The sequence below is a fragment of the Anser anser genome, assembly GCF_964211835.1.
Source record: "Anser anser genome assembly, contig: SUPER_17_unloc_1, whole genome shotgun sequence".
Classification (NCBI taxonomy): domain Eukaryota; kingdom Metazoa; phylum Chordata; class Aves; order Anseriformes; family Anatidae; genus Anser; species Anser anser.
The window spans coordinates 192,141-217,725 of NW_028154220.1; positions in this window are offsets into that span (position 1 = coordinate 192,141).

Here is a 25,585-nt window from a genome sequence, read left to right on the forward strand (position 1 = left end):
TGTATGACATTCATGCCTTTGTTTCACCCTTCCTGTGTTGACACTTGTCATAACAGTTTTAGATCCTGAACATGATCATCTCAAAGTTTGCCTGACAGTTAGGTCTTCCTCACATTGTCATAGAGTATCAGGTCTCTACCACTTGAAATAGATGGGATTGGATTAGATTATTGGCACCGTCTCTTGTGCTGGTAGTCCATTATCTTCACAGTCCGTACAACTGGCCATCAGTGAACATGAAGTGGCCTTATCCTGCCCATTTACCTTTCTGGAAATCAGCCACTCTCTCTGCCTAGAACAGGGAATGGATTTTCCTCACCTTTCTTCAAAAGCTCTGAAGTTTTCTGTGATCTTTCCAATTGTACGGTATGATAAGCTTTTGCTGCCACTGAAGGGTAGAAGTCATTATGAATAGTGCCAACAAAACAGAAACATAACAATGAAAACGATATTTTAATTCAGAATAGGTATTTGAAAAGTTCACCTTTTCTAGCACAAATGGGGAAAAGAAAAAAAGGAAGGAAAAAAAAAAAAAAAAAAAGCAGTCCTAAAACATCAAAACTGTGGCCAAAGAATTAGAAGAAACACTATTTTTCCAAAGCTGCAATGTTTTCCATTCATCTGGCTGGGCCAGCAGAGCACTGGAGACCTGGATGCACTGTACTCATGGCTGGTTCCCCTAAATGACCTGCAGGGAGATCTTCTTCTCTCTATCCCTCTGTTTCTCCTTTCAATCTCTGTTTTGTCTGTTTGTATCACTAGCTCTCAAATCGCCACTGATATATGCACGTGCAGCACCCAGCACAACCTTGTTTCAGGCTCCAGCGGGACCTTTAGGCATTACCATCCTGTAAACAAATAACAATGATAGTGAGTGTAATTACAATCGTCAAACTATTCCAGCTCCACATCATTAGCCATGCCCTGAGCTAAATAACATTTTAATCAGTTTGATATGTCATCTGTGGCTTTCTTCACTGTCACTTGCAATCCAGCAAACTCCTTCCTTCACGTTTCTAGATTAGACAGAGGGTTCTCAACTGCAGACATCCAATTCCCTGTTCAGGAAGCAGCGAGACCTTTCCTCTTCTCACAGATTTAAGATGATAGCCAAGCATCACGAGACACAGTGCGTATGTCTCCTAGGCCCATCCCATGAGAGCAGGACATTTACCACACATGAGAAGAAGACTTAATGCAGTGGCAAAGCAAAATACTCGGTGTCAAAGCCATGTCTAGATGATCATTAAAGACAGATCAAAATTACCCAATACAGGAGGAAAATCTATCGTTTGTAGTAGATTATGTTCTCTGATTATTAGTTTCAAAATTAGTTTTTCCTTTGGATTTCCTCTGAACTTAAACTTAGTTTGGAATGCCTTTGGTTTTGAATATTTCTGAAATCGTATTACTTCTCCTAAGTAAGTTGCTAGTCTGTTCTATTTACGTGAAATTCGAATAATATTGTGAAGTATCTGCCATCAGTTTTACTGTGTGCCAGGCTGAGTTCCCTGATGAATTTCAAATTTCAGATATGAAACAGTAAAGGTTAAAAAAAAAAAATGTTACAAAGGGTACTTCATGCAGTAGCATAAACTTCTGTTTTCTCAAAACTTGTATCAGTTCATCTCACCAGGACCAGCAGGGGAAGCACACTCTGCCTAGGCACTGGCAAAGGGACACAGTGAGAGTGTAGGGTCTCTTGCTGGGGCCATTCAAAATTTGACTGTACAAGCCCCTGAGCAATATGACAGGGCTTTAAAAATGGCCCTGCTTGAAGTACGCGGGTGATCTGGAGACCTCTAAGGTGCTTTCCAACAAAAGCTTTTCTATAATTGTATGAAATCACCTGCAATAGATTAACCCTGGTCATTATTCCTATCACAGGAAATAACTGTGACACCTGGGTAACAGGTGAGCTTACTGTGACACCAGGGAGAGCCTTCCTGTACTTAAAGGCAACCTGTAGGAAAGCTGGGGAGGGAGTCTTTATCAGGGCCTGGAGTGACAGGACAAGGAGTAACCGCTTTAAACTGAAAAGTAGCACCCAGAAAGAACGGAGTCACGCAACAGGATTCATTTCCAAAACCGTCTCATAGACACCTGGGCCAAAGAGCAGGGCCTTGAGCGGGTATATCACAATGGCGGAGTTCATTTCCTTCCCAGTAGCTGGCACGTGCCGTTTTTTGGGATTTCGGGGCTACAGTGAGCTGCTAAGAGGGATGTCTTAGCTCTTGCAGGGCAGTGCTTCCACTAAGGCCAGGACTTTTCTGCATCTTCTACTGCCCTGCAAGCGAGGATGCTTGGGGCACACAGGAAGCTGGGAGGGGACACAGCTGCAGGGATTCCATAAGGCACAAGCAAATGCAGCCTTGGCTTGGTGACACTTTCTCTTGATTACTGCTCAACACAAATTACCTCGAGCAAGTCTACTGTGAGGACTAAAGGAAAGAGACGTATGGATGCTGCTAAGCTCTTCTAGCTTGTACCAGGTAGGAAAGATACCTCTGTAGCAGGCATGAAGAGGATAGCACTAATTAATTAGATGAGAAGCGGAGGAAAGGCACTTAGAGGTAGTGAAAAGCAGTTAATGTGATGTTCCGGGGAAGCTTCAGTCTGCTTAAGGAGTAGCAAGAACAAGCCTAAAGTCATAGCCAAATACAAGAAAGAGAGGAGGACACGCAGCATGAGAAGCTCCCGAGAGAAAGGAGCTCTGTTTTGGGTAAAAATCAGTCCCTTTTTCTATCATGGAGACATCCAAGGGCGTAGGACACGTGCACTTCAGGGAACCAAGAGATGCTGTGCATTTCTCTCGTCCCCCTGACACAGCCACTAGGTGACGATGCTTCCAATTCTCTCTAAAGAAACCTTGCTTTCTCAGGCCCAGGTGTCCAGCTGCACACCAAGGACGTCCCTGGCTCCCAGGCACAGTTCCCAGGCCCAAGGCCGAGCTCCCCTCCGAACCCCCATTCCAGCAGACCTTGCTCCTGGCATTGTGGAGCAGCCATTTCATGTCAGCCTTTTCTCCTGGCAGTCAGCTTAGCGCCGTAACCTCTGCCATCGGGGCGCCCGAGAGCCGTGTGAGGTCAGCAGAGAGTCACTGTCAGCCTTTGACCTCACAAAGGTGGGTGGCCATAAGTGCCCTGAGCGTCCAGCTCGCATTGAGTACTGCTGGTGGCACTCGAGGCGTGGAGGTCTGCATGGTGCAATGGGAGACGCCGATGTCCTGCTGCTGGAACAAGAGGCGCTGATGTGCTGCTGGTGCAGGAGGAGACGTGAAGGTGCTGCTGCTTAGAGGTGCTGAGGGGCGGGCAGCCTCAGCGGGCAGCTGAATCAGAGGGCAGGGAAGCCAAGCAGCTTCCTTCTCTGGGGAAGGGGGCACAGAGAAAGTGATTGGAAATGGGGTACAAGCCCTCAGCCTCTAAAAGCAATCCCTCAGATGTTTAGGCATAGTAAAGTTAGGTATATCTATTTGACTCTAGACCCCAACATGTTTGTTAGTGTTCTGGTTTGTCCACTGCTTTCTTGTGGGGGATTTGAGTTGGCCATTACTCTTTAGGTGAATGCTGACTTCATATCTATGGTGCACTTTATTCTTAAAATGGGAAGTTTCTACCAATTTCCCGTCCAAACTTGCTCATAAGCCAACTGCAGTCATCATTTCAGATGTGTCTCCCAACTTACACATTTCCTATTTCTCCTTGATATTTACTCAAGAAATTCATTTACGTAGAGACAACATATTCTTCTCTCAACTGGCATCTGGCCGGGCAGAATGATGTCCTTTCATTCCCTTCCAGGCAATAGGCAACTTGTTCCTTCTGTCTTGTGAACTCTTCCTCCTAAGTTCAATGTGAATACAAGTGGCAGAACTGTGCCTCATGTCTCAAATGAGTGTCAGGGCTGCCTTGTCCAGTGTATTCATACTGGAGGGAAAAAAAAAATGAATAGCCATACACACTATATAACCACTAAACTTTTTCAGTCCTCCTTGTGCTAACAGTGCATGAACGTGAGGTTTTGTTGTCATTTTTGTTTGTTTGTTTGTTTGCTTGCTTTAAACTCCTGACTGCCATATAGCAAACATGACAAAAAAACACCCTTTTTTGAGAATCTCTGAGAATGGCTCTGCTTTGTATTATCACCTGTCACTTCACCTGAACCATTTCAATCACAAGCAATATCCTTCTGTCAGGCTTGGTAGTACTTCCCAACCTTATGTCCCCTGCAAATCTCAAAGCTCATGTGTAATTTTTAATCTTCAGCCACCATGTCCATACCGAACATATCTAACTTTGAAGTCAGCTCTGCCCTGAATAGGAGGTTGGGTTTTCAGAGGTCCCTTCCAGCCTACATTTCTCCATGAGTCTTTGCCTCCTTAGCAGCTGCAGTTTCAGAACTGTCTCTGAGAATTACCATAGGTAACGACTCCTTTGCTGGTAAGTCCCTCTTCAGTGTGAACAATTGTAAATTCCCTTTATTCACTTGCAGCCCCAAAGCCCAAATCCGTAGATAATGTATCAGAAGCTCACAGAAAGTGAAATAGATGTAATTCATCCCCTGTGTAGGGAAGAACTGGTCCTAGAAAGGAAAGCTATTAAATTATCTGGAAACAATTTAGCTCTGATAAATTATTTTGTAAATTACACATTACCCCCTCCTTCCCTGGTCTTAGCTGTTCTTGCTCCAAAACTTTGCATGGTGTTGATGTCAAACTAACAGGCCCACACTTGTCTGGATGACTCTTTACCCTCTTCTGGACAGAGGTGTATTTGTTACTCTCCCATTCTGGGGACTATCCCTGATTTGCACAATTGTTATGCATTTTTCCTACTTGACTTGTTGTTCTGTGTGCCAATGCTGTTAATAGGCTAGGTAGATATCAGCTTTTCATTTTTCACTTGAATCGCTATAGATTGTTATTTCACCTCAGATGATGTTGCGCCTAGTGCCCTACCCTCCTTTTCAATGGGAGTCCTGTCACTGCCCTTAATATCACATTGTTGTTGCTGTTAGATGCAGGAAATAAGATTTGCAGCATTTGAGACATCAGTAACTTTTGATCTATTTTTGCCTCAAGCGTGCAACTGTCCTAATTTGTTCTCTTTGTTCCCCCTGGTTTCTGTGGCTTAAGTACCACTTACTATTATTGTTTAATTTCCTATGTGAAGGAGGTTTTCGGTCATTCTTACTTTATTTCTGCAGTTTTTAACCTCTGAAACATGCCTTTTCTCATCGCTTTTTTCCTCTTTGAATTTTGAATTTTAACTATGCCTTCTCTGCACTCAAGTCCCAGAGCTGCTTAGTCAGACTCAATTATTCATTTCCTTAGATTTCAAAGTTTGCATTTCTAAGCCTCAAAACCTTCATTCTAAACCTGGTTTTGTCTGTCGTGAAATGTAAAATGAGAAAAGTCAGCTCATGATCACACTTTATTCAAATTTTACTACATTTAAACCCATACAGGAGCCAAGTCTAAAATGGTCTTATATTTTTTCACTTTTGGGAAGAAATCCATCACATAGTACACCTCTGTGAACATAAGTGGTAATTATCTTTCAATCTTTTGCTGGGAAGTTAAAGTCTCCCATAATTCCCATTATTGTTTACGTGTCTGATAACTGTACAGAGATAATTCACTATTAGACTGGAGCTAAGAGCAAAGAGCAGGCTAGCAAGGCTGTCTATCTTTAGCAGTGATTTGCACAAAACCACTCTTTTGCTGACCCATAACATTTAATTTCTCCATCCTCTGCTTCTTGCTAACACAAAGCACCATCTTATTCCATCCATTTGCCTTGGTTTCCAGCCTTCCTGAGATTTATCAGTACTTGTATGACATTCATGCCTTTGTTTCACCCTTCCTGTGTTGACACTTGTCATAACAGTTTTAGATCCTGAACATGATCATCTCAAAGTTTGCCTGACAGTTAGGTCTTCCTCACATTGTCATAGAGTATCAGGTCTCTACCACTTGAAATAGATTGGATTGGATTAGATTATTGGCACCGTCTCTTGTGCTGGTAGTCCATTATCTTCACAGTCCGTACAACTGGCCATCAGTGAACATGAAGTGGCCTTATCCTGCCCATTTACCTTTCTGGAAATCAGCCACTCTGTCTGCCTAGAACAGGGAATGGATTTTCCTCACCTTTCTTCAAAAGCTCTGAAGTTTTCTGTGATCTTTCCAATTGTACGGTATGATAAGCTTTTGCTGCCACTGAAGGGTAGAAGTCATTATGAATAGTGCCAACAAAACAGAAACATAACAATGAAAACGATATTTTAATTCAGAATAGGTATTTGAAAAGTTCACCTTTTCTAGCACAAATGGGGAAAAGAAAAAAAGGAAAAAAAAAAAAAAAAAGCAGTCCTAAAACATCAAAACTGTGGCCAAAGAATTAGAAGAAACACTATTTTTCCAAAGCTGCAATGTTTTCCATTCATCTGGCTGGGCCAGCAGAGCACTGGAGACCTGGATGCACTGTACTCATGGCTGGTTCCCCTAAATGACCTGCAGGGAGATCTTCTTCTCTCTATCCCTCTGTTTCTCCTTTCAATCTCTGTTTTGTCTGTTTGTATCACTAGCTCTCAAATCGCCACTGATATATGCACGTGCAGCACCCAGCACAACCTTGTTTCAGGCTCCAGCGGGACCTTTAGGCATTACCATCCTGTAAACAAATAACAATGATAGTGAGTGTAATTACAATCGTCAAACTATTCCAGCTCCACATCATTAGCCATGCCCTGAGCTAAATAACATTTTAATCAGTTTGATATGTCATCTGTGGCTTTCTTCACTGTCACTTGCAATCCAGCAAACTCCTTCCTTCACGTTTCTAGATTAGACAGAGGGTTCTCAACTGCAGACATCCAATTCCCTGTTCAGGAAGCAGCGAGACCTTTCCTCTTCTCACAGATTTAAGATGATAGCCAAGCATCATGAGACACAGTGCGTATGTCTCCTAGGCCCATCCCATGAGAGCAGGACATTTACCACACATGAGAAGAAGACTTAATGCAGTGGCAAAGCAAAATACTCAGTGTCAAAGCCATGTCTAGATGATCATTAAAGACAGATCAAAATTACCCAATACAGGAGGAAAATCTATCGTTTGTAGAAGATTATGTTCTCTGATTATTAGTTTCAAAATTAGTTTTTCCTTTGGATTTCCTCTGAACTTAAACTTAGTTTGGAATGCCTTTGGTTTTGAATATTTCTGAAATCGTATTACTTCTCCTAAGTAAGTTGCTAGTCTGTTCTATTTACGTGAAATTCGAATAATATTGTGAAGTATCTGCCATCAGTTTTACTGTGTGCCAGGCTGAGTTCCCTGATGAATTTCAAATTTCAGATATGAAACAGTAAAGGTTAAAAAAAAAAAATGTTACAAAGGGTACTTCATGCAGTAGCATAAACTTCTGTTTTCTCAAAACTTGTATCAGTTCATCTCACCAGGACCAGCAGGGGAAGCACACTCTGCCTAGGCACTGGCAAAGGGACACAGTGAGAGTGTAGGGTCTCTTGCTGGGGCCATTCAAAATTTGACTGTACAAGCCCCTGAGCAATATGACAGGGCTTTAAAAATGGCCCTGCTTGAAGTACGCGGGTGATCTGGAGACCTCTAAGGTGCTTTCCAACAAAAGCTTTTCTATAATTGTATGAAATCACCTGCAATAGATTAACCCTGGTCATTATTCCTATCACAGGAAATAACTGTGACACCTGGGTAACAGGTGAGCTTACTGCGACACCAGGGAGAGCCTTCCTGTACTTAAAGGCAACCTGTAGGAAAGCTGGGGAGGGAGTCTTTATCAGGGCCTGGAGTGACAGGACAAGGAGTAACCGCTTTAAACTGAAAAGTAGCACCCAGAAAGAACGGAGTCACGCAACAGGATTCATTTCCAAAACCACCTCATAGACACCTGGGCCAAAGAGCAGGGCCTTGAGCGGGTATATCACAATGGCAGAGTTCATTTCCTTCCCAGTAGCTGGCACGTGCCGTTTTTTGGGATTTCGGGGCTACAGTGAGCTGCTAAGAGGGATGTCTTAGCTCTTGCAGGGCCGTGCTTCCACTAAGGCCAGGACTTTTCTGCATCTTCTACTGCCCTGCAAGCGAGGATGCTTGGGGCACACAGGAAGCTGGGAGGGGACACAGCTGCAGGGATTCCATAAGACACAAGCAAATGCAGCCTTGGCTTGGTGACACTTTCTCTTGATTACTGCTCAACACAAATTACCTCGAGCAAGTCTACTGTGAGGACTAAAGGAAAGAGACGTATGGATGCTGCTAAGCTCTTCTAGCTTGTACCAGGTAGGAAAGATACCTCTGTAGCAGGCGTGAAGAGGATAGCACTAATTAATTAGATGAGAAGCGGAGGAAAGGCACTTAGAGGTAGTGAAAAGCAGTTAATGTGATGTTCCGGGGAAGCTTCAGTCTGCTTAAGGAGTAGCAAGAACAAGCCTAAAGTCATAGCCAAATACAAGAAAGAGAGGAGGACACGCAGCATGAGAAGCTCCCGAGAGAAAGGAGCTCTGTTTTGGGTAAAAATCAGTCCCTTTTTCTATCATGGAGACATCCAAGGGCGTAGGACACGTGCACTTCAGGGAACCAAGAGATGCTGTGCATTTCTCTCGTCCCCCTGACACAGCCACTAGGTGACGATGCTTCCAATTCTCTCTAAAGAAACCTTGCTTTCTCAGGCCCAGGTGTCCAGCTGCACACCAAGGACGTCCCTGGCTCCCAGGCACAGTTCCCAGGCCCAAGGCCGAGCTCCCCTCCGAACCCCCATTCCAGCAGACCTTGCTCCTGGCATTGTGGAGCAGCCATTTCATGTCAGCCTTTTCTCCTGGCAGTCAGCTTAGCGCCGTAACCTCTGCCATCGGGGCGCCCGAGAGCCGTGTGAGGTCAGCAGAGAGTCACTGTCAGCCTTTGACCTCACAAAGGTGGGTGGCCATAAGTGCCCTGAGCGTCCAGCTCGCATTGAGTACTGCTGGTGGCACTCGAGGCGTGGAGGTCTGCATGGTGCAATGGGAGACGCCGATGTCCTGCTGCTGGAACAAGAGGCGCTGATGTGCTGCTGGTGCAGGAGGAGACGTGAAGGTGCTGCTGCTTAGAGGTGCTGAGGGGCGGGCAGCCTCAGCGGGCAGCTGAATCAGAGGGCAGGGAAGCCAAGCAGCTTCCTTCTCTGGGGAAGGGGGCACAGAGAAAGTGATTGGAAATGGGGTACAAGCCCTCAGCCTCTAAAAGCAATCCCTCAGATGTTTAGGCATAGTAAAGTTAGGTATATCTATTTGACTCTAGACCCCAACATGTTTGTTAGTGTTCTGGTTTGTCCACTGCTTTCTTGTGGGGGATTTGAGTTGGCCATTACTCTTTAGGTGAATGCTGACTTCATATCTATGGTGCACTTTATTCTTAAAATGGGAAGTTTCTACCAATTTCCCGTCCAAACTTGCTCATAAGCCAACTGCAGTCATCATTTCAGATGTGTCTCCCAACTTACACATTTCCTATTTCTCCTTGATATTTACTCAAGAAATTCATTTACGTAGAGACAACATATTCTTCTCTCAACTGGCATCTGGCCGGGCAGAATGATGTCCTTTCATTCCCTTCCAGGCAATAGGCAACTTGTTCCTTCTGTCTTGTGAACTCTTCCTCCTAAGTTCAATGTGAATACAAGTGGCAGAACTGTGCCTCATGTCTCAAATGAGTGTCAGGGCTGCCTTGTCCAGTGTATTCATACTGGAGGGAAAAAAAAATGAATAGCCATACACACTATATAACCACTAAACTTTTTCAGTCCTCCTTGTGCTAACAGTGCATGAACGTGAGGTTTTGTTGTCATTTTTGTTTGTTTGTTTGTTTGCTTGCTTTAAACTCCTGACTGCCATATAGCAAACATGACAAAAAAACACCCTTTTTTGAGAATCTCTGAGAATGGCTCTGCTTTGTATTATCACCTGTCACTTCACCTGAACCATTTCAATCACAAGCGATATCCTTCTGTCAGGCTTGGTAGTACTTCCCAACCTTATGTCCCCTGCAAATCTCAAAGCTCATGTGTAATTTTTAATCTTCAGCCACCATGTCCATACCGAACATATCTAACTTTGAAGTCAGCTCTGCCCTGAATAGGAGGTTGGGTTTTCAGAGGTCCCTTCCAGCCTACATTTCTCCATGAGTCTTTGCCTCCTTAGCAGCTGCAGTTTCAGAACTGTCTCTGAGAATTACCATAGGTAACGACTCCTTTGCTGGTAAGTCCCTCTTCAGTGTGAACAATTGTAAATTCCCTTTATTCACTTGCAGCCCCAAAGCCCAAATCCGTAGATAATGTATCAGAAGCTCACAGAAAGTGAAATAGATGTAATTCATCCCCTGTGTAGGGAAGAACTGGTCCTAGAAAGGAAAGCTATTAAATTATCTGGAAACAATTTAGCTCTGATAAATTATTTTGTAAATTACACATTACCCCCTCCTTCCCTGGTCTTAGCTGTTCTTGCTCCAAAACTTTGCATGGTGTTGATGTCAAACTAACAGGCCCACACTTGTCTGGATGACTCTTTACCCTCTTCTGGACAGAGGTGTATTTGTTACTCTCCCATTCTGGGGACTATCCCTGATTTGCACAATTGTTATGCATTTTTCCTACTTGACTTGTTGTTCTGTGTGCCAATGCTGTTAATAGGCTAGGTAGATATCAGCTTTTCATTTTTCACTTGAATCGCTATAGATTGTTATTTCACCTCAGATGATGTTGCGCCTAGTGCCCTACCCTCCTTTTCAATGGGAGTCCTGTCACTGCCCTTAATATCACATTGTTGTTGCTGTTAGATGCAGGAAATAAGATTTGCAGCATTTGAGACATCAGTAACTTTTGATCTATTTTTGCCTCAAGTGTGCAACTGTCCTAATTTGTTCTCTTTGTTCCCCCTGGTTTCTGTGGCTTAAGTACCACTTACTATTATTGTTTAATTTCCTATGTGAAGGAGGTTTTTGGTCATTCTTACTTTATTTCTGCAGGTTTTAACCTCTGAAACATGCCTTTTCTCATCGCTTTTTTCCTCTTTGAATTTTGAATTTTAACTATGCCTTCTCTGCACTCAAGTCCCAGAGCTGCTTAGTCAGACTCAATTATTCATTTCCTTAGATTTCAAAGTTTGCATTTCTAAGCCTCAAAACCTTCATTCTAAACCTGGTTTTGTCTGTCGTGAAATGTAAAATGAGAAAAGTCAGCTCATGATCACACTTTATTCAAATTTTACTACATTTAAACCCATACAGGAGCCAAGTCTAAAATGGTCTTATATTTTTTCACTTTTGGGAAGAAATCCATCACATAGTATACCTCTGTGAACATAAGTGGTAATTATCTTTCAATCTTTTGCTGGGAAGTTAAAGTCTCCCATAATTCCCATTATTGTTTACGTGTCTGATAACTGTACAGAGAGAATTCACTATTAGACTGGAGCTAAGAGCAAAGAGCAGGCTAGCAAGGCTGTCTATCTTTAGCAGTGATTTGCACAAAACCACTCTTTTGCTGACCCATAACATATAATTTCTCCATCCTCTGCTTCTTGCTAACACAAAGCACCATCTTATTCCATCCATTTGCCTTGGTTTCCAGCCTTCCTGAGATTTATCAGTACTTGTATGACATTCATGCCTTTGTTTCACCCTTCCTGTGTTGACACTTGTCATAACAGTTTTAGATCCTGAACATGATCATCTCAAAGTTTGCCTGACAGTTAGGTCTTCCTCACATTGTCATAAAGTATCAGGTCTCTACCACTTGAAATAGATGGGATTGGATTAGATTATTGGCACCGTCTCTTGTGCTGGTAGTCCATTATCTTCACAGTCCGTACAACTGGCCATCAGTGAACATGAAGTGGCCTTATCCTGCCCATTTACCTTTCTGGAAATCAGCCACTCTGTCTGCCTAGAACAGGGAATGGATTTTCCTCACCTTTCTTCAAAAGCTCTGAAGTTTTCTGTGATCTTTCCAATTGTACGGTATGATAAGCTTTTGCTGCCACTGAAGGGTAGAAGTCATTATGAATAGTGCCAACAAAACAGAAACATAACAATGAAAACGATATTTTAATTCAGAATAGGTATTTGAAAAGTTCACCTTTTCTAGCACAAATGGGGAAAAGAAAAAAAGGAAGGAAAAAAAAAAAAAAAAAGCAGTCCTAAAACATCAAAACTGTGGCCAAAGAATTAGAAGAAACACTATTTTTCCAAAGCTGCAATGTTTTCCATTCATCTGGCTGGGCCAGCAGAGCACTGGAGACCTGGATGCACTGTACTCATGGCTGGTTCCCCTAAATGACCTGCAGGGAGATCTTCTTCTCTCTATCCCTCTGTTTCTCCTTTCAATCTCTGTTTTGTCTGTTTGTATCACTAGCTCTCAAATCGCCACTGATATATGCACGTGCAGCACCCAGCACAACCTTGTTTCAGGCTCCAGCGGGACCTTTAGGCATTACCATCCTGTAAACAAATAACAATGATAGTGAGTGTAATTACAATCGTCAAACTATTCCAGCTCCACATCATTAGCCATGCCCTGAGCTAAATAACATTTTAATCAGTTTGATATGTCATCTGTGGCTTTCTTCACTGTCACTTGCAATCCAGCAAACTCCTTCCTTCACGTTTCTAGATTAGACAGAGGGTTCTCAACTGCAGACATCCAATTCCCTGTTCAGGAAGCAGCGAGACCTTTCCTCTTCTCACAGATTTAAGATGATAGCCAAGCATCATGAGACACAGTGCGTATGTCTCCTAGGCCCATCCCATGAGAGCAGGACATTTACCACACATGAGAAGAAGACTTAATGCAGTGGCAAAGCAAAATACTCAGTGTCAAAGCCATGTCTAGATGATCATTAAAGACAGATCAAAATTACCCAATACAGGAGGAAAATCTATCGTTTGTAGAAGATTATGTTCTCTGATTATTAGTTTCAAAATTAGTTTTTCCTTTGGATTTCCTCTGAGCTTAAACTTAGTTTGGAATGCCTTTGGTTTTGAATATTTCTGAAATCGTATTACTTCTCCTAAGTAAGTTGCTAGTCTGTTCTATTTACGTGAAATTCGAATAATATTGTGAAGTATCTGCCATCAGTTTTACTGTGTGCCAGGCTGAGTTCCCTGATGAATTTCAAATTTCAGATATGAAACAGTAAAGGTTAAAAAAAAAAATGTTACAAAGGGTACTTCATGCAGTAGCATAAACTTCTGTTTTCTCAAAACTTGTATCAGTTCATCTCACCAGGACCAGCAGGGGAAGCACACTCTGCCTAGGCACTGGCAAAGGGACACAGTGAGAGTGTAGGGTCTCTTGCTGGGGCCATTCAAAATTTGACTGTACAAGCCCCTGAGCAATATGACAGGGCTTTAAAAATGGCCCTGCTTGAAGTACGCGGGTGATCTGGAGACCTCTAAGGTGCTTTCCAACAAAAGCTTTTCTATAATTGTATGAAATCACCTGCAATAGATTAACCCTGGTCATTATTCCTATCACAGGAAATAACTGTGACACCTGGGTAACAGGTGAGCTTACTGCGACACCAGGGAGAGCCTTCCTGTACTTAAAGGCAACCTGTAGGAAAGCTGGGGAGGGAGTCTTTATCAGGGCCTGGAGTGACAGGACAAGGAGTAACCGCTTTAAACTGAAAAGTAGCACCCAGAAAGAACGGAGTCACGCAACAGGATTCATTTCCAAAACCACCTCATAGACACCTGGGCCAAAGAGCAGGGCCTTGAGCGGGTATATCACAATGACAGAGTTCATTTCCTTCCCAGTAGCTGGCACGTGCCGTTTTTTGGGATTTCGGGGCTACAGTGAGCTGCTAAGAGGGATGTCTTAGCTCTTGCAGGGCAGTGCTTCCACTAAGGCCAGGACTTTTCTGCATCTTCTACTGCCCTGCAAGCGAGGATGCTTGGGGCACACAGGAAGCTGGGAGGGGACACAGCTGCAGGGATTCCATAAGGCACAAGCAAATGCAGCCTTGGCTTGGTGACACTTTCTCTTGATTACTGCTCAACACAAATTACCTCGAGCAAGTCTACTGTGAGGACTAAAGGAAAGAGACGTATGGATGCTGCTAAGCTCTTCTAGCTTGTACCAGGTAGGAAAGATACCTCTGTAGCAGGCGTGAAGAGGATAGCACTAATTAATTAGATGAGAAGCGGAGGAAAGGCACTTAGAGGTAGTGAAAAGCAGTTAATGTGATGTTCCGGGGAAGCTTCAGTCTGCTTAAGGAGTAGCAAGAACAAGCCTAAAGTCATAGCCAAATACAAGAAAGAGAGGAGGACACGCAGCATGAGAAGCTCCCGAGAGAAAGGAGCTCTGTTTTGGGTAAAAATCAGTCCCTTTTTCTATCATGGAGACATCCAAGGGCGTAGGACACGTGCACTTCAGGGAACCAAGAGATGCTGTGCATTTCTCTCGTCCCCCTGACACAGCCACTAGGTGACGATGCTTCCAATTCTCTTTAAAGAAACCTTGCTTTCTCAGGCCCAGGTGTCCAGCTGCACACCAAGGACGTCCCTGGCTCCCAGGCACAGTTCCCAGGCCCAAGGCCGAGCTCCGCTCCGAACCCCCATTCCAGCAGACCTTGCTCCTGGCATTGTGGAGCAGCCATTTCATGTCAGCCTTTTCTCCTGGCAGTCAGCTTAGCGCCGTAACCTCTGCCATCGGGGCGCCCGAGAGCCGTGTGAGGTCAGCAGAGAGTCACTGTCAGCCTTTGACCTCACAAAGGTGGGTGGCCATAAGTGCCCTGAGCGTCCAGCTCGCATTGAGTACTGCTGGTGGCACTCGAGGCGTGGAGGTCTGCATGGTGCAATGGGAGACGCCGATGTCCTGCTGCTGGAACAAGAGGCGCTGATGTGCTGCTGGTGCAGGAGAAGACGTGAAGGTGCTGCTGCTTAGAGGTGCTGAGGAGCGGGCAGCCTCAGCGGGCAGCTGAATCAGAGGGCAGGGAAGCCAAGCAGCTTCCTTCTCTGGGGAAGGGGGCACAGAGAAAGTGATTGGAAATGGGGTACAAGCCCTCAGCCTCTAAAAGCAATCCCTCAGATGTTTAGGCATAGTAAAGTTAGGTATATCTATTTGACTCTAGACCCCAACATGTTTGTTAGTGTTCTGGTTTGTCCACTGCTTTCTTGTGGGGGATTTGAGTTGGCCATTACTGTTTAGGTGAATGCTGACTTCATATCTATGGTGCACTTTATTCTTAAAATGGGAAGTTTCTACCAATTTCCCGTCCAAACTTGCTCATAAGCCAACTGCAGTCATCATTTCAGATGTGTCTCCCAACTTACACATTTCCTATTTCTCCTTGATATTTACTCAAGAAATTCATTTACGTAGAGACAACATATTCTTCTCTCAACTGGCATCTGGCTGGGCAGAATGATGTCCTTTCATTCCCTTCCAGGCAATAGGCAACTTGTTCCTTCTGTCTTGTGAACTCTTCCTCCTAAGTTCAATGTGAATACAAGTGGCAGAACTGTGCCTCATGTCTCAAATGAGTGTCAGGGCTGCCTTGTCCAGTGTATTCATACTGGAGGGAAAAAAAAATGAATAGCCATACACACTATATAACCACTAAACTTTTTCAGTCCTCCTTGTGCTAACAGTGCATGAACGTGAGGTTTTGTTGTCATTTTTGTTTGTTTGTTTGTTTGCTTGCTTTAAACTCCTGACTGCCATATAGCAAACATGACAAAAAAACACCCTTTTTTGAGAATCTCTGAGAATGGCTCTGCTTTGTATTATCACCTGTCACTTCACCTGAACCATTTCAATCACAAGCGATATCCTTCTGTCAGGCTTGGTAGTACTTCCCAACCTTATGTCCCCTGCAAATCTCAAAGCTCATGTGTAATTTTTAATCTTCAGCCACCATGTCCATACCGAACATATCTAACTTTGAAGTCAGCTCTGCCCTGAATAGGAGGTTGGGTTTTCAGAGGTCCCTTCCAGCCTACATTTCTCCATGAGTCTTTGCCTCCTTAGCAGCTGCAGTTTCAGAACTGTCTCTGAGAATTACCATAGGTAACGACTCCTTTGCTGCTAAGTCCCTCTTCAGTGTGAACAATTGTAAATTCCCTTTATTCACTTGCAGCCCCAAAGCCCAAATCCGTAGATAATGTATCAGAAGCTCACAGAAAGTGAAATAGATGTAATTCATCCCCTGTGTAGGGAAGAACTGGTCCTAGAAAGGAAAGCTATTAAATTATCTGGAAACAATTTAGCTCTGATAAATTATTTTGTAAATTACACATTACCCCCTCCTTCCCTGGTCTTAGCTGTTCTTGCTCCAAAACTTTGCATGGTGTTGATGTCAAACTAACAGGCCCACACTTGTCTGGATGACTCTTTACCCTCTTCTGGACAGAGGTGTATTTGTTACTCTCCCATTCTGGGGACTATCCCTGATTTGCACAATTGTTATGCATTTTTCCTACTTGACTTGTTGTTCTGTGTGCCAATGCTGTTAATAGGCTAGGTAGATATCAGCTTTTCATTTTTCACTTGAATCGCTATAGATTGTTATTTCACCTCAGATGATGTTGCGCCTAGTGCCCTACCCTCCTTTTCAATGGGAGTCCTGTCACTGCCCTTAATATCACATTGTTGTTGCTGTTAGATGCAGGAAATAAGATTTGCAGCATTTGAGACATCAGTAACTTTTGATCTATTTTTGCCTCAAGCGTGCAACTGTCCTAATTTGTTCTCTTTGTTCCCCCTGGTTTCTGTGGCTTAAGTACCACTTACTATTATTGTTTAATTTCCTATGTGAAGGAAGTTTTCGGTCATTCTTACTTTATTTCTGCAGTTTTTAACCTCTGAAACATGCCTTTTCTCATCGCTTTTTTCCTCTTTGAATTTTGAATTTTAACTATGCCTTCTCTGCACTCAAGTCCCAGAGCTGCTTAGTCAGACTCAATTATTCATTTCCTTAGATTTCAAAGTTTGCATTTCTAAGCCTCAAAACCTTCATTCTAAACCTGGTTTTGTCTCTCGTGAAATGTAAAATGAGAAAAGTCAGCTCATGATCACACTTTATTCAAATTTTACTACATTTTAAACCCATACAGGAGCCAAGTCTAAAATGGTCTTATATTTTTTCACTTTTGGGAAGAAATCCATCACATAGTATACCTCTGTGAACATAAGTGGTAATTATCTTTCAATCTTTTGCTGGGAAGTTAAAGTCTCCCATAATTCCCATTATTGTTTACGTGTCTGATAACTGTACAGAGATAATTCACTATTAGACTGGAGCTAAGAGCAAAGAGCAGGCTAGCAAGGCTGTCTATCTTTAGCAGTGATTTGCACAAAACCACTCTTTTGCTGACCCATAACATTTAATTTCTCCATCCTCTGCTTCTTGCTAACACAAAGCACCATCTTATTCCATCCATTTGCCTTGGTTTCCAGCCTTCCTGAGATTTATCAGTACTTGTATGACATTCATGCCTTTGTTTCACCCTTCCTGTGTTGACACTTGTCATAACAGTTTTAGATCCTGAACATGATCATCTCAAAGTTTGCCTGACAGTTAGGTCTTCCTCACATTGTCATAGAGTATCAGGTCTCTACCACTTGAAATAGATTGGATTGGATTAGATTATTGGCACCGTCTCTTGTGCTGGTAGTCCATTATCTTCACAGTCCGTACAACTGGCCATCAGTGAACATGAAGTGGCCTTATCCTGCCCATTTACCTTTCTGGAAATCAGCCACTCTCTCTGCCTAGAACAGGGAATGGATTTTCCTCACCTTTCTTCAAAAGCTCTGAAGTTTTCTGTGATCTTTCCAATTGTACGGTATGATAAGCTTTTGCTGCCACTGAAGGGTAGAAGTCATTATGAATAGTGCCAACAAAACAGAAACATAACAATGAAAACGATATTTTAATTCAGAATAGGTATTTGAAAAGTTCACCTTTTCTAGCACAAATGGGGAAAAGAAAAAAAGGAAGGAAAAAAAAAAAAAAAAAAGCAGTCCTAAAACATCAAAACTGTGGCCAAAGAATTAGAAGAAACACTATTTTTCCAAAGCTGCAATGTTTTCCATTCATCTGGCTGGGCCAGCAGAGCACTGGAGACCTGGATGCACTGTACTCATGGCTGGTTCCCCTAAATGACCTGCAGGGAGATCTTCTTATCTCTATCCCTCTGTTTCTCCTTTCAATCTCTGTTTTGTCTGTTTGTATCACTAGCTCTCAAATCGCCACTGATATATGCACATGCAGCACCCAGCACAACCTTGTTTCAGGCTCCAGCAGGACCTTTAGGCATTACCATCCTGTAAACAAATAACAATGATAGTGAGTGTAATTACAATCGTCAAACTATTCCAGCTCCACATCATTAGCCATGCCCTGAGCTAAATAACATTTTAATCAGTTTGATATGTCATCTGTGGCTTTCTTCACTGTCACTTGCAATCCAGCAAACTCCTTCCTTCACGTTTCTAGATTAGACAGAGGGTTCTCAACTGCAGACATCCAATTCCCTGCTCAGGAAGCAGCGAGACCTTTCCTCTTCTCACAGATTTAAGATGATATCCAAGCATCATGAGACACAGTGCGTATGTCTCCTAGGCCCATCCCATGAGAGCAGGACATTTACCACACATGAGAAGAAGACTTAATGCAGTGGCAAAGCAAAATACTCAGTGTCAAAGCAACGTCTAGATGATCATTAAAGACAGATCAAAATTACCCAATACAGGAGGAAAATCTATCGTTTGTAGAAGATTATGTTCTCTGATTATTAGTTTCAAAATTAGTTTTTCCTTTGGATTTCCTCTGAACTTAAACTTAGTTTGGAATGCCTTTGGTTTTGAATATTTCTGAAATCGTATTACTTCTCCTAAGTAAGTTGCTAGTCTGTTCTATTTACGTGAAATTCGAATAATATTGTGAAGTATCTGCCATCAGTTTTACTGTGTGCCAGGCTGAGTTCCCTGATGAATTTCAAATTTCAGATATGAAACAGTAAAGGTTAAAAAAAAAAATGTTACAAAGGGTACTTCATGCAGTAGCATAAACTTCTGTTTTCTCAAAACTTGTATCAGTTCATCTCACCAGGACCAGCAGGGGAAGCACACTCTGCCTAGGCACTGGCAAAGGGACACAGTGAGAGTGTAGGGTCTCTTGCTGGGGCCATTCAAAATTTGACTGTACAAGCCCCTGAGCAATATGACAGGGCTTTAAAAATGGCCCTGCTTGAAGTACGCGGGTGATCTGGAGACCTCTAAGGTGCTTTCCAACAAAAGCTTTTCTATAATTGTATGAAATCACCTGCAATAGATTAACCCTGGTCATTATTCCTATCACAGGAAATAACTGTGACACCTGGGTAACAGGTGAGCTTACTGCGACACCAGGGAGAGCCTTCCTGTACTTAAAGGCAACCTGTAGGAAAGCTGGGGAGGGAGTCTTTATCAGGGCCTGGAGTGACAGGACAAGGAGTAACCGCTTTAAACTGAAAAGTAGCACCCAGAAAGAACGGAGTCACGCAACAGGATTCATTTCCAAAACCGTCTCATAGACACCTGGGCCAAAGTGCAGGGCCTTGAGCGGGTATATCACAATGACAGAGTTCATTTCCTTCCCAGTAGCTGGCACATGCCGTTTTTTGGGATTTCGGGGCTACAGTGAGCTGCTAAGAGGGATGTCTTAGCTCTTGCAGGGCAGTGCTTCCACTAAGGCCAGGACTTTTCTGCATCTTCTACTGCCCTGCAAGCGAGGATGCTTGGGGCACACAGGAAGCTGGGAGGGGACACAGCTGCAGGGATTCCATAAGACACAAGCAAATGCAGCCTTGGCTTGGTGACACTTTCTCTTGATTACTGCTCAACACAAATTACCTCGAGCAAGTCTACTGTGAGGACTAAAGGAAAGAGACGTATGGATGCTGCTAAGCTCTTCTAGCTTGTACCAGGTAGGAAAGATACCTCTGTAGCAGGCGTGAAGAGGATAGCACTAATTAATTAGATGAGAAGCGGAGGAAAGGCACTTAGAGGTAGTGAAAAGCAGTTAAGGTGATGTTCCGGGGAAGCTTCAGTCTGCTTAAGGAGTAGCAAGAACAAGCCTAAAGTCATAGCCAAATACAAGAAAGAGAGGAGGACACGCAGCATGAGAAGCTCCCGAGAGAAAGGAGCTCTGTTTTGGGTAAAAATCAGTCCCTTTTTCTATCATGGAGACATCCAAGGGCGTAGGACACGTGCACTTCAGGGAACCAAGAGATGCTGTGCATTTCTCTCGTCCCCCTGACACAGCCACTAGGTGACGATGCTTCCAATTCTCTCTAAAGAAACCTTGCTTTCTCAGGCCCAGGTGTCCAGCTGCACACCAAGGACGTCCCTGGCTCCCAGGCACAGTTCCCAGGCCCAAGGCCGAGCTCCCCTCCGAACCCCCATTCCAGCAGACCTTGCTCCTGGCATTGTGGAGCAGCCATTTCATGTCAGCCTTTTCTCCTGGCAGTCAGCTTAGCGCCGTAACCTCTGCCATCGGGGCGCCCGAGAGCCGTGTGAGGTCAGCAGAGAGTCACTGTCAGCCTTTGACCTCACAAAGGTGGGTGGCCATAAGTGCCCTGAGCGTCCAGCTCGCATTGAGTACTGCTGGTGGCACTCGAGGCGTGGAGGTCTGCATGGTGCAATGGGAGACGCCGATGTCCTGCTGCTGGAACAAGAGGCGCTGATGTGCTGCTGGTGCAGGAGAAGACGTGAAGGTGCTGCTGCTTAGAGGTGCTGAGGAGCGGGCAGCCTCCGTGCCGGTGGCTGAGCATGCTACTCTTAATTAGTGCTCTACCCTTCCTATCTTTTTACTAAGGTGGGTAGAGAGAAATGCCCCTATCTGTTTATTTCCTGGTAAGAAATGTAAGAGCCTTGTATCTGCATATTCACCAGATTCATCCCAGCACCCTTGGTACTGGCGATCTGTGTTGATCTGTAATAAAGAGCAATCGGTAGCACACCAAGTCTCCGTGACCTTGCATCTAACAGAATCGTCCAAATCCCTGTTGTGATCTCTCTCTAGCTGTGGGCTGGCTAAGCTGTCTGTTGGATGGTGAAAATGGGAAATGATTGGGATGGGAAATGATGAGTAGGCCAAGAAATCATTGCTGGGATGGGAAGACTTCCTTGGGGTGGAAAGCCATTGGGCTAGGAACTCAAAGAGATGGGAAATCTTCCCTGGGTTTGAAATCATTGGGAAGCAAAAGCGTTGGGATGGGAAATCACTCCGGGGATGGGGAAGTATTGGGATGGGAAGTCTTTAATGGGGTGGGTAACATTCACTGGGGAAGGAAGTACTTGGAAAAGTAATCAGAGAGATGGGAATTCTTTGGGATGAGATCTCTTTGGATTAAGAAACGCTTCGTGTCGATGGGAAATATCTCGTATGGGAATCTGTTATCATGTGAAATTGTAAGGATGGGAAATGACCGTTAGGATGCAAAGCTGGTACTGGGACGGGAAATGCTTGGGACGGGGAAGTGTTGGTGTGAAACCGTCCTGGGCATGGCAAATGATGCGTGGGAGGGAAAGCCTGATGGGGATGGAAAAGTCTTGCGATGGGAAGCCTGCTTGGGTCCAAAAGCTGCAGTCCTCACCAAGATGGCGGCGAGGGGCTGGTCAGCCGTTGGGACGGAACGGCCGTTGCCCGCGTTCCCCAACCGACCGCCCCACTCTCCAGCCACCATGGCAGGTACAGCAGCCGGCTCCCGCTCCTCCCGGGGCTGCGGCCCTGCTGGCGAGCCCAGCGCCCCAGATCTCACCCCAGCGCCCTTTTTCCCACAGAGGGTTTCCCCAGACGGCTTCCGCGGCTTCCGCAGACGCAAAACTCCCCCTTCGTCGTCCCAGCCGTGCCGCCAACGGTGGCTGCCTGGCTGCTGCCCTCCCTCCCCGGAGCGATGGCACTGCCCTTGCAGCCCCCCCAGGTACCCACCCTCCCCTACGCACTGCCCCAGGCCACCGTCTGGCACGTGGTGCCGGGGATCCAGGGGCAGGTGCTGCATCTCCCCGCCGGGGTGCAGCTGGCACCTGGGGGGCACCTCCCACCCGAGGGGCACCACCTGCAGCTTGGGCAGCTCCCCGCCGTGGGGCAGCTCCCTGCTGTGGGGCAGCTCCCCCACACCGCTCCTCCCTGGGCCCCCGTCTACCAGTGGGGACAGCCCGTGGGGACGGGGACGGTGCTGCCCCAGGATCCCCTCTGGCTGGGGCCCGGGGCCGTGCTCCATGGGGAGCTCCTGCACCCCGCAGGCACCTGCCTGCTGCAGGCCCCTGCCCACCCCGGCCCCCCACCACTCCTCGTCCCGGGGCCTCCGCTGCGGGGGCAGGCGCTCCCCGCGCCCCGCACCCTGACCAGCAGCCGGGGGCAGCTGCCGGAGCCCTGCGACCACGCCGTGGGGCTCAGCGAGGACCAGGGGCCCCCGCTGCCCGGCCCCACTCCCCCCGAGCCTGCCCAGGCTCCGACGACCGCCAGCACCCAGACGGTGACGCCCGACGGTGAGTTTGGGGCTGGCACAGCCGGCCGCTGGGTGCCCCACACCCAGGAGCCATGGGAAAGCTGGCATCGCCCATCCTGGGGGATTTGCTTGCTTTTTCCTCAGCGGCGACAGTTGCAGAGGTGCCTGAGGAGCCCCTGGAGCTGCTTGAGCTGGGCCCCGATGCCTTCGCCGAGGCCTTTCCCCACCTGGCAGGGGACAGCCAGCAGCTGCAGCACCTGCAGGACCAGCTCCCGGCTGACCTGGACATCTCCGGCTTGGAGGAGCTGCTCAGCTGGCTCGATGCCGTGGAGCCCCAGGACGCCTTCCCCGGTGTCCCCAGCAGTCCTGTGCTCAGCCGCTTCCTGTCTGAGCTGCCCGACCTCTGCGAGGACATCGAGGAGCCGAGCACACAGGGACTGGCAGCCACCAGAGCGCTGGGTGAGGTACCCTCAACCCCTGGGGTGCACCCCGAGAAGGTGCAGGGTGGGCGGGCGGTGCAGCCCCCTGCTGTGCCGGCAGCGAGCTCCCCCCTCAAGCCTGCAGCCAGTCCCCAGCTCAGTGCCCTCAGGAGACCCCTGCCCAACCCTCCCTTCACTCTCCCCAAAAGGCCCCCCCACCCTGAATTCCTCACTGCCCTTAGCAGACCCCTGCCCAACCCTCCCTCGCGTCCCCTCAAGAGACCCCCCGACCCTCAATTCCTTAATTCCCTTAGGAGACCCCTGCCCAAGCCTCGCCTGAGTCCCCTCAAGAGCCCCCCCGACCCTGAATTTATTAGTGCCCTTAGGAGACCCCTGCCCAATCCCCCTCTGGGTCCCCTCAAGAGCCCCCCCGGCCCTGAATTTATTAGTGCCCTTAGGAGGCCCCTGCCCAATCCCCCTCTGAGTCCCCTCAAGAGCCCCCCGCCTGCCCCTGCGCCCACTGGCACCAAGTGGGGGGCCAAGCGCCCCGCGCCCACCAGCACCCCCAGCACAGCGCAGAGCTCCCAGCACAGGAGGCCGGCGACGGAGAAAACCCCCGGCAAGGAGAAGACGACGCTGCTGGGCCAGGGTGGCCAAGGCCCCAAGACGCTGTGCCAGGGGAAGACGGGTGGCCACAGCGCGGTGGCTGGCAGCAGCGGCCAAGCGGGCGGCGGCAGGCAGCAGCCGGCGAGCGACAGCACCAGGGCGCCCAGCAAGAGGGCCCGAAGCCCGGGGGCTGCTGGGGGGCAAGGAGCAGCGGCACCGCCTCCCCGGAGAGCGCTGCTGCTGCTGGAGCCCCCCCCCATTAAGCCCCGTGCCCGTGCCCGTGCCGTGCGGGCCCAGGACAGGCTCCGTCCCCAAGCCATCGGGGACAAGACGCTGCAGCGCCAGCACCCGGGGACAAAGACCCCCAGCGAGACTTTGCAGCCGCTGGGGGCCAGGGCGAAGGCGCTGGGGCCAGTGCGCCAGCCGCCCTGTGTGCAGCCGCAGACCACCTCCAGCGGCCCCAGCAGCATGCCCAGGGCCCCGCCGACGGTGCCAGGCTCCAGCGCTGTGCCCGCTGCCCCCCGGCCCCCAGCTGGAGACAAGGCCCAGGCGGTGCCGGCACCACCAGGCAGCACGGCGCGAGCGTGGAGAGCTCCCCTGCAGCAGGCGCCCAGAGCGCCGTGCCTGCCAGCCGCGGGGGGCCAAGCGCAGCGGGAGCCTCTGCCCACGCAGCCGCGCACGCTGCAGCGTCCGGCGCAGCCCCGCGTGGACTACGTGCCCTGCGTGGGGCCCTGGGCGGGCGGCGACGCGGCGCCCACGCCGCTGGAGGAGCAGGAGGCGTCAGTGCCCATCACGCCGCAGCAGCGTCCCAAGCGGGAGCGCCTGAAGAAGCTGGCCCAGGAGGAGCGGCAGCAGGCGGCCCACCAGATGAAGATCGGCCCCGTGCAATTCTTCGTGCAGCGGCAGAAGGACCACGCCATAGCCAAGTATTACGGCTACCCGTGACCCTGCGCTCCTCGACGGCCCCCGCAGCACCCGGGCCCGCTCAGCATGCAGGCACAGAGACCTCTGCAGGCGCCTGCTCCAGCTTCAGCCACGCTCCTCAGCCCTTGCCCCTCTCGCTTGCCCTCTCCCTTCTCCAGTGCTGGAGCTAGGCAGTGTTTGCCACTGTCAGGGATGGGCAACTGGGGCAATGGGAAATGCGCGCGTCACGAATGAACGTTGCAATGGGAAGCTGTTGGGATGTTGGCAATAGCTGGGGTGGGAAAGGTTGGGCGTGGGAACTGCTTGTTGGGACACCAAATGGCTGAGATCCCAAACTTCTTTCTTCTTTCGGGTCATTTCTCTTCTTTAGTGCCTTCCTTATTAAATTCCTCTAGTGTAGGTGTTCACTCAGCAAGGCCTCTGCCTGCAGCTGTTCTGGCACTGGGATGCCGAGGGGATTTCATGCAGCCCGCTCCCGCTGCCCATGCTCAGTCCGTGCATGGATGTGGGCATGGCCAGCACGGACGGGAGAAAATGGGTGGACGGCTGGGTGGATGGGAGGGTGATGGGAGTTGGGAATTCAGCCTTGGGATCAGACACGGGAGGTTGTTGGGATAGGAAATGACCAGTGGGATGGGAAGTCACGATGGGGATAGGAATTCATTAGAATAGGACAAATTGGTTTCATTTTTATTTATTATTTTATTAATTTTAATATTTATTTTATTTATTATATTTATTAATTTTATTTATTAAATTTACTTTATTGACTGTGTTGTACAGGATGGCATTTTTTTAGGTTCTCTTCCTTTTCTACCCTATTAAACTCTCTTTATCACAACGCACTGCTTTGTACTTCATTTTTCCTTCCGAGTCGTTCTGGATTCACTCAGGATGGGGGGGACATTAGTGAACGCCTGTGTGCTTCAGATCCAAGCTCACCTTTGCCCTCAACTCAAGATACATATTTGCATCTGTTGTCATGATACAAAATTAACAACAACAAAATAAAAGTTAACTACTTCCGAGCACCAGCTATACGTTTGCTGGGTCTGCTCTATGCATTTTGAAGACCATTCAATACTATTCAGCACCTTCAGGAGGAAATGTGTGGTTCTAGGGAAATGCATCTTG